Below are 13,659 nucleotides of genomic sequence, written 5' to 3' on the forward strand. Positions count from 1 at the left end.
CAAACACTGTCACTCATCCTAGAATGTATATTTAAAGGAACCGTTGATATATTATCACGGTCAAGTACTGTTTTATTAAATATGAATTATCTGTATAATTAACGGTTTTTATGGGCAGATACACATTATTTTATTTCCTTCCATAATTAATATTATTTACAACTCAAATTGTGATGTTTGTAACAAATAAATGGAAATACGTGTGTGATAAAGTACTCCAAGACGAGGCTAACTTACCTCTACTTGATATCCCTTCTCAGTATTTTACCTCAAAAAAGCCATCAACTAGAATGCCCGCTAATAATTTTGTTTTTTTTTGTTTATAGGAATTGCATATTTTAATAGTTTTGAATGGTAAGTCCTTCCCAATCTAAATATTTTATTACTAGCTTTTACCCGCGGCTTCGCTGAAGTGGTATTAGAGAGAAACAATTTAGGTAATTAATTATTGTGTCGTTTATCAATCAGAGTTTTTGCTAAATAAGAATTTTCCCAATAGAATGATATGTTTTATCAGGATTGAAAGTAGCTTGGTCTCCCAACTCTCACTATGAAAAAAATACAATGATCCGTTATCTGTCTTGGCGACAGAGCATCGTTATTCTGGTTACAAATACAAAATCCCAATAGAAAACTACAACAAAAACCAAACCAAATCACTCATAGATAAATCAAATAAAATTGAAGAGTTAATAATAAATAGTTTTTTTTCTGATATCTTACCGTATTGTCTATTTATTTTAAATAATGCTGCTCATAGTTGGTAATTAACATATTTTTTTAAAATTCGGGATGATAAAGCATATTTATAATTATGAATCAGCGACAAGTGACAATATTATGCATAAAACATGTGCAATAAATAAACAATCAGTCATCAAATTTTTGTTTTCAATATCGTAATTTAACCAGAACACAGTAGTTAGTATATTGTGATAAATTATGGTATATAGTACTAGAACATAGAATCTTAATGTTTCTTTATATATAAATGTATATCTAGTATTCATTTATTTTATTTTATTTTCTTTTATTTAGGAAACATACAGTACAGTTACAAAGTTTTATATTTTACACTGTTAGTCTTAAATCTTATGGACCAGTGAAGTTTTCATATTGTAAAGTAATTATATGTGAGGTTATTAATTAAAGTACAAAAAGAGAGAAAGAAAAAAACATAAAAAGAAGTTGTTTAAAAATTAAAATTAAAGTAAAAAAATGAAGAAAGTTTGCAAAAGTAATTAAAAGTTAAGAATTAAAATAAAAAATGAAAACATGCTTAGATGGAAAAATAAAATAAAATAATAATAACATTTTTTAAAAAGGAAAAACATAAATATACACATACATATTTTAAGGAATTCAAAGAAACGATGAGACGAATCTTTAAAGATGTAGTAGGTGTACAAGAAGTGAGCTAAACATAACCATATTTTTTTTAAATACACATAAGAGTTAAAACAGAGTATTAAAAAAATAAACGATAAAAACAAAGCAATGAAATAATTGTAATATTAAAAATAGTAAACGAAAAATCCCACAAAGGCATGGCCTGTTCATGGGTTTACAAGAAAATGTTGATGAATTTTAGCTTCTATAATAAATTGACAGTGATAACAACATGAATTATAAGTTTGAAAACAAAATTGTGATTAAAGTACATTCATTTGTCACCAGTTCAAGGTCGAAGATATCTTTTGTTACTATTTGAAGGTCCTGGGCAACGGATGAAATCTTGAGTATCAGCAGTGGTTTTTCAAGATTCTGCTGCTAGTTGAAGCTGTTCCATGGTACAGATATTCTTTAAGGATCCGTCTAGCATATGAATAATAATTTAAATATCTCTTGTCCAACTAGTATTAGGCCTAACACTCCGACGTGCTTCTGAAAACATTTTGTGCCTCAGCGGTGTGAGATATTCGGTTGAAAGAAATTTTCTACTTTTTAATTTCTTGATTCAATGATCAATCTTGATTGAATTGAGTCCAAACTTTTCTTTTTGTCCCGACATCTAAGCAGTGTATTAGAATAGATCTTGATCGATCCTTATTATTCCATTTCTAACCGACTTTGTGCGTGAATTCAACTGCCGCGATAGTCTTTGGTGTGCAAACGATGTCCGATAGGACTTTTTTAATAAGATCAATGGGAAATGATTCCTGTTCATCGGCAGCTGTAGCATCCATGCGCAGCTCCAGGCTGTCAACCCTCGCTTGGAGTGAGCTCGGCGATTCCAACATCTCTATTCGGAAGCTTTTAAAGTAGAGCACTAGATTTTCCAGAGACTTCAAATTTTGGCTAGCTGAAGTTTATCCTCAAAATTTGACAGTTTCTTCACAAATATGTTTGAAATTTCACATAATTTATTACTTATCGCCATTACTTTTGTTAATCATAAGTATGATTCGTGCAGAGTTAATTTAATCACTTATTGCATTAGCAAACGTATTTTAGAGTAAAAGTAATATTTCTATCGGAGTTCATAATCTACTGACATACGCTTAAACTTTTATATATATACATATATAAGCTCGTGAACAAGAAGCTCGATTTTAGTCCCTTATGCTACATATAAGTTCGCACAGTTTTTGTATCTGGTAAATGGCCTAGATATTTGAATTATTAAAATTTTGTTTTTTTTTTCCTTATTTTTAAGTGGAATGTTATAAAATATAATAAATCATGTTTTTATTGAATGAATGAACGTGTCTTTTAAGATACCGAATATAAATTTGCTCGAGAAAGATATGCAAAAAGAAAATTAATGGAAACTTTATAATTAATGAAACACTTTGTTTTTAGACCACATAAGTTTATTTTAACGCACTACTAGTTTCGGATAACACATATCCTTTCATCTACAGGTGTTATTATAAACCCAACATTAATATACCGAAATAACTAATCTAGGTACTAACATGGGTGGAAGGGGATGTTTATATAACGAGAATATTTTAAGTAATGGTAAGGGCAGAGAATTAAAAATAGTCCAGAAACCGCATACGCGCATCAAACAGACGGCGACTAAACTACTCCTTAAGGAGTAGATTTACATTTTAACCCATTACTTTCTTTGTAGACGTCGCTCAGTACGCAACTCCCGATTTGAATTAAATTATGTCGTTTTGTGTCGTTTAAAAGTGTAGAAATACTGCTGGTATCTTAAACAAACAGGATGGGATCACATTTCATGTGTAAGCAGCAAATGCATTACATAAAAAAATAATTATTTATTCATCTGTCAGATTGTCAAAGAAAGCAAAATGGGCATTTGGTTAGTGTTGCCAGGGTAGTAAATGTACTACTTTGCTCACTTCAGACATTATCTTTAAAAATTAAATATTACTTTTCATGACATACAAATATCCGTTTAATGTAAAATGAAATTGGTTTTATTTTTAAAGTTCAGGGTTCATTTAATAAATCACTCTTATTAAATGACCCTTTACTTGTATACTCTGTTGTTTCAATCAATGTTTCCGCGTGTACAATAAAATTTTAGAGAAATTAACAAATCATTTTTCTTCTTCTTCTTATCAGCCCGTTTCTCTCTACTGCTGGATATAGGGCTCTTCCAAATTTTTCCATGTTTTTCTGTCCTGGGCACTCTGTTTCCATCCATGGCCCACGAGTTCGACGACGTCGTCAGTCCATCTCCTCTGTGGTCTCCCTACTTTCCTTTTACTTTCGTATGGTCTCCGGTTTAGTATTTTGAGGGTCCACCTATTGACTTTTTTGTCTCGCCACATGAATCGCCCACTGTCATTGTTGTCTTCCCACTCTTTCTGCGATATCGGTCACCTTTGTACGGCGTCTTATCTTCTCATTCCGTATTCGGTCTCTTAAGGAGACGCCCAACGTTTGTCTTTCCATAGACCGCTGAGTGCACTTAATTTTGTGAGTGACATGGTTTCAAGACCGTATGTTGCCACCGGCAGAACGCAAGAGTTGTGGGCTTAAGCCTACAGATTATTTGGGATTTCTTTATTTCTGAAAATGTGTTTCAGCTTTCCAAACGCAGATCAACTTAACCCGATTCGTCTAGGCAGTTCCGCAGTTTGATTAAATTTCCCAATTTGATTTTGTGGCCATGGTAAATATACTCGTCAACAGCACCGATAGTTTTACTTGCGGTACATTCGTTGCTAGGTATTAGACTCAAAATCTTGGTTTTGTATTTATTCATTTCCAGGCCGATCTTTCTAGAAGATTCGTATAATTATTTAACCATAGATTCCAGTACATTTACCTCTTTATTTATTATATCTATATCGTCTGCAAAACGAAGGTGATTGATTGATACTTGCCATCTATTTTTATGCCTTTGTTATTCCAATTTAGCATGTTGAAAACGTCTTCTAAAACTAATGTAAGAAGTTTTGGAGATATTGTGTCACCCTGTCGTACATCTTATTTGATGTTGATTTAACAAATGAGGAACTTCAGCCCTACGGAAAATTGGATACAAAAAATGTTTTCTTACGCGGGGTAAAAATTAGACCATTAAATTGTGCGGCAAAGTTTCTTGAAAATGTGCAGAAAAAATAATAAAAAATATTTTGATAAAAACGCACTAATTTAAATGACGTCACTGGTTCATGTGAATCAACCTATGATCTGAGAGCTATGGAAGATTTCCGGTCTGCTTGTCGCTTCTGGACCAATGGGAAGAACTGAATGAGAATAAGCGGAAATGAACCTCTGACGTTACACGCGGAGTTATTTCAGAAATACAAAACTTTGAAAAATCGTAGCGCCGATAATACGATGTATAAAAATTAAAAAAAAAATTTTTGACTTAGTTTAACAGTCTATTAACAAATATTTTTTTTTTGAAAAAACCACTGAACTTCCTCATTGCTTTTTTTAAATATACGTCATTCTAACGTTCATGATTATATTTTTCGCGATCTGGAAACATTACGCGGTGACTTCACCTATGCGCGCGGCGAAAGTAGGGCAAAGTGGGGGTTTTTTTTGACACACTCAAATGTATTCAAATATGATTCTATCCTTCTTCTGGACTATTCTTAAGTTTATGGGTAAGGGATTTAAAAATAAAGCATTATTGATTAATATCTTTTCGGAATTTTTTTTCCTAGTATTTCTAGATTTTCTAAGTAATTCATTATTTGGTATTTACCTGTTTTCAAATAAAGAAGTTTGATTCCATATAAATTAAAAGCATGTTTCAAATTCCAATAGGTGATTAGCGAAATCTGAGAAGGTATAAGTTGTAAGGACTTGACTCTGTTTTTTCATTCTAACATTTAAATTTCCCGCAATTTGGCCGATGTGCATGGGGTTTTTATCTCTACATTAAATGTGGTATATGGTACTCTTGATTTAAAATGTCTATTTTTGATTTTTGATTATCTTATTTTATTCCTAAATTACTATTTGGTTTCATATTGGGTTTAATATGTGAAGGTAAAAGTAAAGTATTTTTTGTAATTAAAAGACAAGTTTTTATTTTTTGCCGAGATTTATAAACTACGTGTTTTTTTATTTTATTTCTAATCATGTTATTTCAAAAAATTAATTCAAGTTCAATCAATATTACAAGTTTTTTTTATTACTAGTTTGCCCAGTAAAAGAGACAAATAAAATAAGATTGAATAATAATAAAAAATAATAAGTAAAAATTATAATTATTTAAACCATAATTGCCTGTTATATCGATAATTATTCACATTTTTATGCGAAATGAAAAGAAAATACTATTTCGAAAAAGAAGATAAAATATATATTTAATTCCAAGGGCGATCGAGAAGAGGATAATTTATGACTCAGATTCGCTTACATACAAAGATAATGTGAGCCTAATATTTTATGTATGAATGAAACAAATCTATTAAAAATAAACCTTTAGTGCCTCTATATATCAAATGAATATAAATATTATCTAGGTAATAAATTGATCGATAAAATAATTTACTGTATTTCTACACAAGCGGATTTTTTAACTCATTCGCTTATTCCAAAGTTTATTTGAAATCATAATTGACAACCCTACCCCAGCTATCAAATATATGATTTATTTTAATGTATTGGGTGTTAAGATAAGTTATGTACATTTTTTTCTAAATTAAGAGGACAAGATGATACAACAGCAAAAAATACGAGAAACTAGTCAACAGTATATTCTCCATTTTTTTACAACAATAAGTCAATTATTCTGATTGCACATTTTTTTATTTGAAAACACATAATACACAAGTCAACTAAAGCGCAATCGTTAATTTTCAAGTCCCGACTTGTTAGAAAATTTCGTGTTAAGTCAGGACTCTTCCATACTAAAATCAGTATATTTATAAGCATTAAGACACATCAATATACAAAATACATAATTAAAATGTCTACATAAAGAAAAACGTAATACGAATCGTTATAATTACAAAAATTATTAAATTATTTATGGTGCAGAAAAGTTAAAATTATGAATATAAAATTTTATTTTTTTAATTTTAAAATGCTTTTAATACTACAAATACCAATAAAAATATATAAATCAGATTGAGAAAAAATAATTGTAGTTTCAAATCAATATGAATACTTTGGAAAATGTTTTCACACATGACTTTGAAAAATATATTTTTTTAAATAATGTCTCTAGCAAAACGCTAAATATTGGCATTAATAATTGTGACCTCCAGATTCGTATTGACGTTCTATAAAATATTATATGTTTAAGAAAAAAGTTTAAAATAACACTAATCGTCACGTAATAGGGGCGTGGCCAATGCAGTGGTCGTTTTCGCGGGAATTATAAATTATAATTTTTAAAATATTTTTTATGCTTCTAATAAGTGGATTTCTTAAATATTTTTATTGACAGTATTTCATGGATTCTTTTTACTCTTAATTTTAATTTTAAAAGTTTCCCTGTTCAATTTAATGATTAACATCAACAGATGGAAGAGTTGAGGAAATGTAGATGTTAAAACATGGGCAGAATTGTGAATGTTGCACGGTGTGTAAAGTAGCCACTTAAACCAGCCAATGACAGGTCATAAGCCCTGTAAATGCCTAGACTTCCATATTCCCTTCTTAAAAATGTTTTCCCTCTCTTTTGAAATCCATTTTTTAAAAATGATTTTAAATAATAATAATACTACAACTGTAAAGTGTGATACATGTAGATAGTTCAACAATAAGGTAAAGAAATGAATAAATCATTTAATGGTTTAATTAGCAAATTATAAAATACGTATTTATAAATTATTAAGCACGACTATTATGTTTATTTAAAATTAACATAAATTTAACGTTATTACTTAGACATTATTGATACTATGAAATTATTTCCGGAGCAATATAAAAGGTATGCATAAATAATGTGTTCAATATATGAATCAACAAGACAGTAGCCGCCAAGTAAATGAAATTTCAAATATTATTATAAAAATCAATCCTCTCTAATTTAACTGTATCGTGTGAATTTAGACGGTACAAATGAAACGAGCGAATAGATTGCACAAACATGGGTCGAAGCTTTACGTTGCACATGTTAAACTCGCGCTGTGCGAACGGGTATCCTGTGAAATCCAAAATCGAACTCTCCCGGAAAGCCGAAAGCTCAGAAAATACCGTTTTGCTTCACAATCGTTAAAATGAAGATAAATAATTTTATATCTACGTTTGTAGAAACACGAAATAATAGCGGTTTATAAATTGTGGTAACATTTCATGTATGAGTATCGCACGCGTTGCACAGTATGCATTGGACGTGCAAAATAAAGTTATTCCAATGAATGCATTTTATGTGTGGACGTGACCTTGTGAATGCAAAAATGTTTCGTAAGTATATATCTGAACGCCTACTTTGCATTTATTATGCAACGCGAAAATTCTGGTAAATGTTTCAAGCAAAATTTCACTCTCATAATATTCTGCATGAATATTCACAAAAGAAAATCTACATTCAAAAATAAAATTTTCATATGTACCATGGTAGGTAAGCGTGCTGACCATTTGACCACGAGGCGGACAAAAGGTGTATTGACACATAAATTCCTGAATTAGTACCTGCGTCATAAGACTGGTCATCTTACCTTAAAAAATAGACAGCTTCCTGGATATTTGTTGAAAGGTAGTAAATATTAAAAGTATTTCCAAAAGTACGAAACGAGTGTTTCTTTACTTACATGTCTTGGTGAAATTGCATTTTAATCAAACGTAATAATAAAAATACTTAATTTTCTCTGGTGACATATTTGAACTGGGTTGTGGTCTCGTGATAGTATCGCGGACCTACGGATCAGAGGTCTAAGCTTCGAAGCCAGCTCTACCGCTGCTAAGTTCCTATTTTCTGATAGTGAATTATTTACAACTCCTTAAAAATGCCCCAAAAATATTAATATTTGTATAAGTCATCAATCAGAACGCAAATACTATTTTTTAGTGTTGTATTTTAGGAGAACTGGCCCATTTACTCTAGTAATATTTATCGGTTAAAGTTTGTTGATGATTATTTAATCCCCAGAAGCTAAGTTTATTACCTGCCTATAAAAATTTCACCTCACTAATCAGCAGAACCCAATGATAGGAATTTGTGTCGTCACAGAGTATTTTTTTTTTTTTTAATCGAACAGCTGATTAATTTAGTTTGATAAAAAAACTAACCACTGAACTTCTTCATTGAACTCATTTTATTTTTATCTAAATAAGACAGTTTTCTTGGTAAAATTGAATAATTATTAACTGTGTATATTTTGATACAAACTAATTTTAAATAGCCTACAATTGGTAAAAAAGGTCATTTTGAATCCGATTTTTTACTCTTTAAGCACTAAAATTTGACTGCAGTTTTGTTGATTTATGTAAAATATATATTATTAACCTTTAACATTCTGTGCCAAAAAAACTCTCTCGAGTCACTGTGTGTAACCCAGGGATTACCTAAGATAACCTGAGGTTACTAAATAATTGCCTAATAATTGCTGTCTCTTTTCATCCTTTTTAAATTACACGTTTGCCGTGCTAAGTGATCTAATCAAATTACATATCTTTCTCTTAAATAAATGTTTTTTATATTTTTCTCAGCGTACTCGAAATTTTATCAGTTTCGGTAATTTCGATGGACAAAATATTTCATTTTAAATTATTTGATATACCTTAATTTGATATATATTTTTTTATTGTGCGTTAAGATTTACTTGAAGGTTACAAAAAGTCGTGGTAATATTCATAGTAGTTGCCTAGATATAAATTGAATTATGCAATTTGCAACGCCGGTTATATCACGGGAACGAGCGAATTAAACATAATTTGTAATGAAAAACAGGTTTCCCTTGCGAAGAGGCCTTTTTAATTACATTTAAAAATATTTTTTTTAAAAAGAAAGTTTTTTTTAAATTATTTTTAAAAAAAAGTTTTTTTTAAAAATTATTTTTAAATCCTTAAATAAAAAAAATAAAAAAAATGTTATAGTGGAATTCGAACCTTGGACCTCTGATCTGTAAGTTCGCAACATTGACCGTGGGACTACAACTCGATTAATTCTGTTTTATGATTAAATCCTCAACGCATAACTTTTCTGAATCAATTTCAATACAGAAGAGGGTAGTTGTAATATGTACAATGTACACGTGCAATAAACAATATTAATAATTCTGTACAAAAATTGAGCTTCATTAAGAAAATAGCAAAAATAACTAAATTTTGTTACCTGTTCTGTTGAAATTGATTTTTTTCTTTTCACCAGGAACAAATTGTTGCAACTTAATTCATATTTATACATTGTTCACGCTCTTTTAGATACTTATTTTGTGTAAAGTTTGTTCGCTTCTTTCATTTAAAGTTATCCTCTTTTGAAAATTTCAACACTGATTATCTTCTGCAAGTTTTAGTTTATAAAATGCTTTTAAAGAAGCTTCGCTCTGTTTACAAACTCTTATGTTTCAGTTCGTTCAATATGCCAGACGTTCTTTCATACATTTGAATACGTTTTGAATATTTTCTCATAAAACTTAAGTACCCAAAAGCGCAATAAAAATACGAATTGTGCATTTCCCATACATTGTATACAAATGTTGGACTTCAATAAAACTGAAATGCACATGATTTTTTTTCGAAATATTAATATTTGTATATTATTTATGTTTGAAGCACTTCCCTTGTGGAACATTGTTATTTAATATATTAAAATAAAATTTAATCACCCTGTTTTTATTTACCACTTATATTTTTATAATTTGACAACCCACTAGTTTCGGCAATACTATGCCTTCTTCAGGGTTAATTACAAACTGTGGGCGTGGCTACGGGAGTAGAGAAGAGAGGGGGGGTTTGTGTGTGGATTTAGGGAGAGGGAACAAATGTTACATTGAAATATTTCATAGTCTCTGGACTGGTACCTGAAACGTAATACTGATCATGATACCTTCATGTTTCAAACATAATCAAGACACGCTGCGATTGGTGTACCAATGCAGTGCCCTACGGAAAGGGAATGATGATGATGATGAGCTTTGGTTAGGTTAGGTTAGCTTTGTTAGTTTCGTTGACTTTGGTTTGCTTCCCCGTTGATAGTAAAAACGTTTTTTTTTCAGTTATTTTTTTTGTATAAATCCACGAAAAAGTATAGAAATTTAAAAAACTGAAACATTAAAATTTTTAGACGTTGCCTAGTATGTAGGTGAAATAATTCAATTAGATGAATCTCACTCGCATAAATAAAGGTTTCAGCTCTTTAACTTCACAAACATCAACAGTTGAAAGAAATGAAGGAATATAGATGTTAAAAAATGGGCAGAATGGTGAATGTTACAGTATGTAAAGTGGTCACTTAAACCAGCCAATGACAGGTCATAAGCCTTGTAGATGCCTAGACTTATATTTTACCTTCTCTTCAATGTTTATGTTAACAGCTCCCCAGGGAGTTGAATCCTGTCCTTGTCTACGAAAATTTGGATTAACTCAAAATATTGTTGTTGAAATTATGTCATTTTATATTTTTAAAAGTTATGATTTGAGGCGTATAATGTAAATATTTTATTTGACTTTCCAAAATACCGTAGGAAGAATACGGTCACAGCGGTGTTTTCAAGTTTTGATTGAATTCACCAAAAAACATTGTCCCGTTTTCGGAAGACACGTTTCCTCCTTTCTTCATAGTACGTGATCTCTAGCCACTATTTGTTTTACAACTTCCACGTTTACGTAACACATAAATCAGAAAAGAAAAAATATGGAAAAAAATAGATAAAATTACTTGAGAAAACCACCGCGTACACAACACGTTATCTTGTTAAAATTTCGCTTAAAGGTAAAACGTGACGAGCTCGTATCATTTGAATATTCGCTATTTCTCGTTTTGAATAAAGTAGGTAATTTCTGATTATTTCGATACGTTTTATTGACACTCAATAGACGTGAGTTTCAAGCTTAATAAAAAATATTTTAACAATGTTTGAGTATGCCCAAATGTTATGTAGTAATATTAAAGTTATAGTAAAGTGGACACTTAAACCAGCCACAAGCACTGTTAATGCCTAGACTTCCATATTTTCTTCTCAAAAAGTTTTCCCTCTCTGTTGAAATATATTTAAATAAAACTATTTGAGTAAAATGCATGTGGCAGTTAAAATATATTTATTTATTTATTTAACTTTTGTACATAACGTTATTTGTGCATTGGCGGGGTTATTGTCAAACGGCAATTTCTTCCTAGCAACCAAATTAATACATAAATACATAATATTGAAGGTAGACTGTGTTTTAATATGGTTTATTTACTATATTTTGTAAAGTTTATTTTGATGTTTTTTTAAAACGTTTTAAATCATGTTTTTTAATACGTTTTTTATAATGCTTTTAACTACGTTTTTTACTTTGTTTCAACCGTATTTTAGTAAGTTTTTTAATATGTTTTTACTATGTATTTTAATTGGTTTTTTGATATTTTTTCAAGTACGTCGTTTATATATTTATTGATAATTTTATCAAAACCATTAACAATAATATTTGTAGTTTCATCTTTATCAAAAGTTGTCAGATAAGTCATTGCCATTGTATAGTATTTAACGTTAAAGCTTTTTATATAGTATTTAACGTTAAAACCTATCGTTACCTAGCCTATCGTACCCTAAGCGTTACCCTATCTAACAGCAACTAAAAAACTTTTTAAACAAACTAAACAATGAAATGTAACTGAACTCTTTAAACTAGAATCCTTAAAATTTATTCATAAATTAGCCACTGATGTAATTGTAGAAGAAAAATTAAAACTTGAAAAAAAACTGTAGTAAACATAAACACAATACGAGAATATCAGAAAAATATCATACACAACCTTTTAAAACGAGACAAGGACAGTCAAGACTTATAAACCATGGATTGAAATTATACTATAAACTACCAGACAAAACTAAACAAAAATCTCAGACAACCTTTACAAAAGATGTTAAAAAGATTATTATAAACAGTAGAAGTAAAAATATTTTGTTAAATGTATGTAAATGGGTTTATCAATGAAAAATAAAAAATAAAAAAAAACCTTTATCGTTTTACCTCTCACTGCAGAAAAGTCAATCTGTGATCAATTAAATGCGGTGAGCACTTTTACCCTATTTTAGTTTCCCTGGATGACAGTGATAAAATACAGTGTTTTTAAGGTTGGGACTGTATTTATGGCTGTATAGTATTTTATGTTTAAGCCCATTGTGTAGTATTTAACATTAAAGCCCATTGTAAAGTATTTAACGTTTAAGCCCATTGTATAGTATTTAACGTTAAAGCCTATTGTATAGTATTTAACGTTAAAGCCCATTATAAAGTATTTTACGTTTAAACCCATTGTAAAGTATTTTACGTTTAAGCACATTGTATAGTATTTAACGTTAAAGCCCATTGTATAGTATTTTTGACTATCCTTCCTTTTTTTTAGCTCTTTTAATGGCGTAGTGTTGTGTGATATTATATTTGTGTACGTCAGAAATTTTGACATTGATATGTCATCATCTTGCATGTTTCCTAGTGGAATTTTTGTGCAATTTTTATCATTTTAATTTTCGTCAAGTATTTTATGTCAACGAATGCTTACAGAGTTTTTATTTGACTATTATTCACTTTAAAGCTTCCTTGATATAATTTCTTTATACAAGAAGTTCAGGAGTTAAAAGCGATCAGGCCTCAAAGCTTCGAGTTACTCACGGACCTGTCCGCGCGTATAGTCTGGTAAAACGTGGCCAAAGTATGTAATAACGGGTTCGAAAAACAAATAAAATGAAAACCATCCCTCAAAAACATGTTAAGAAACGTATTTATTTTCTATACATCATTAATATCTGAATTTTATAAATAAATCATTTGAGAATGTTTTGAGATACTATTGTGTTAATTTATTATTTTCGGTGTCCAAGCGATTGAAGAAAACAGTTCGGCGTATGTATTGTAATGTATTATATCATATGCTGAAATACTATAAACAGGTGTTCATTAAACCCTGTCACATCCGAAACCACGATGATAAGTATGAGCAAGAAGACATATTGGCACATCAAAATATTTTTCTAGAACAAATATTTTTTTCTTTTTTTTTTTTTTTTTTTTTTTTTCTTATTTGATTTAATAGCATAATTATACATTTTTACAATTTAAAAAAATTTCACTTGTTATATTTTTACTAAAACTAAAATCCCACCAAGCCACTTTTTG

This window comes from Micrasema longulum, unplaced genomic scaffold (genome assembly GCF_059751315.1).
Source record: "Micrasema longulum isolate JH-2025_06_02 unplaced genomic scaffold, ASM5975131v1 h1tg000167l, whole genome shotgun sequence".
Classification (NCBI taxonomy): Eukaryota; Metazoa; Arthropoda; class Insecta; order Trichoptera; family Brachycentridae; genus Micrasema; species Micrasema longulum.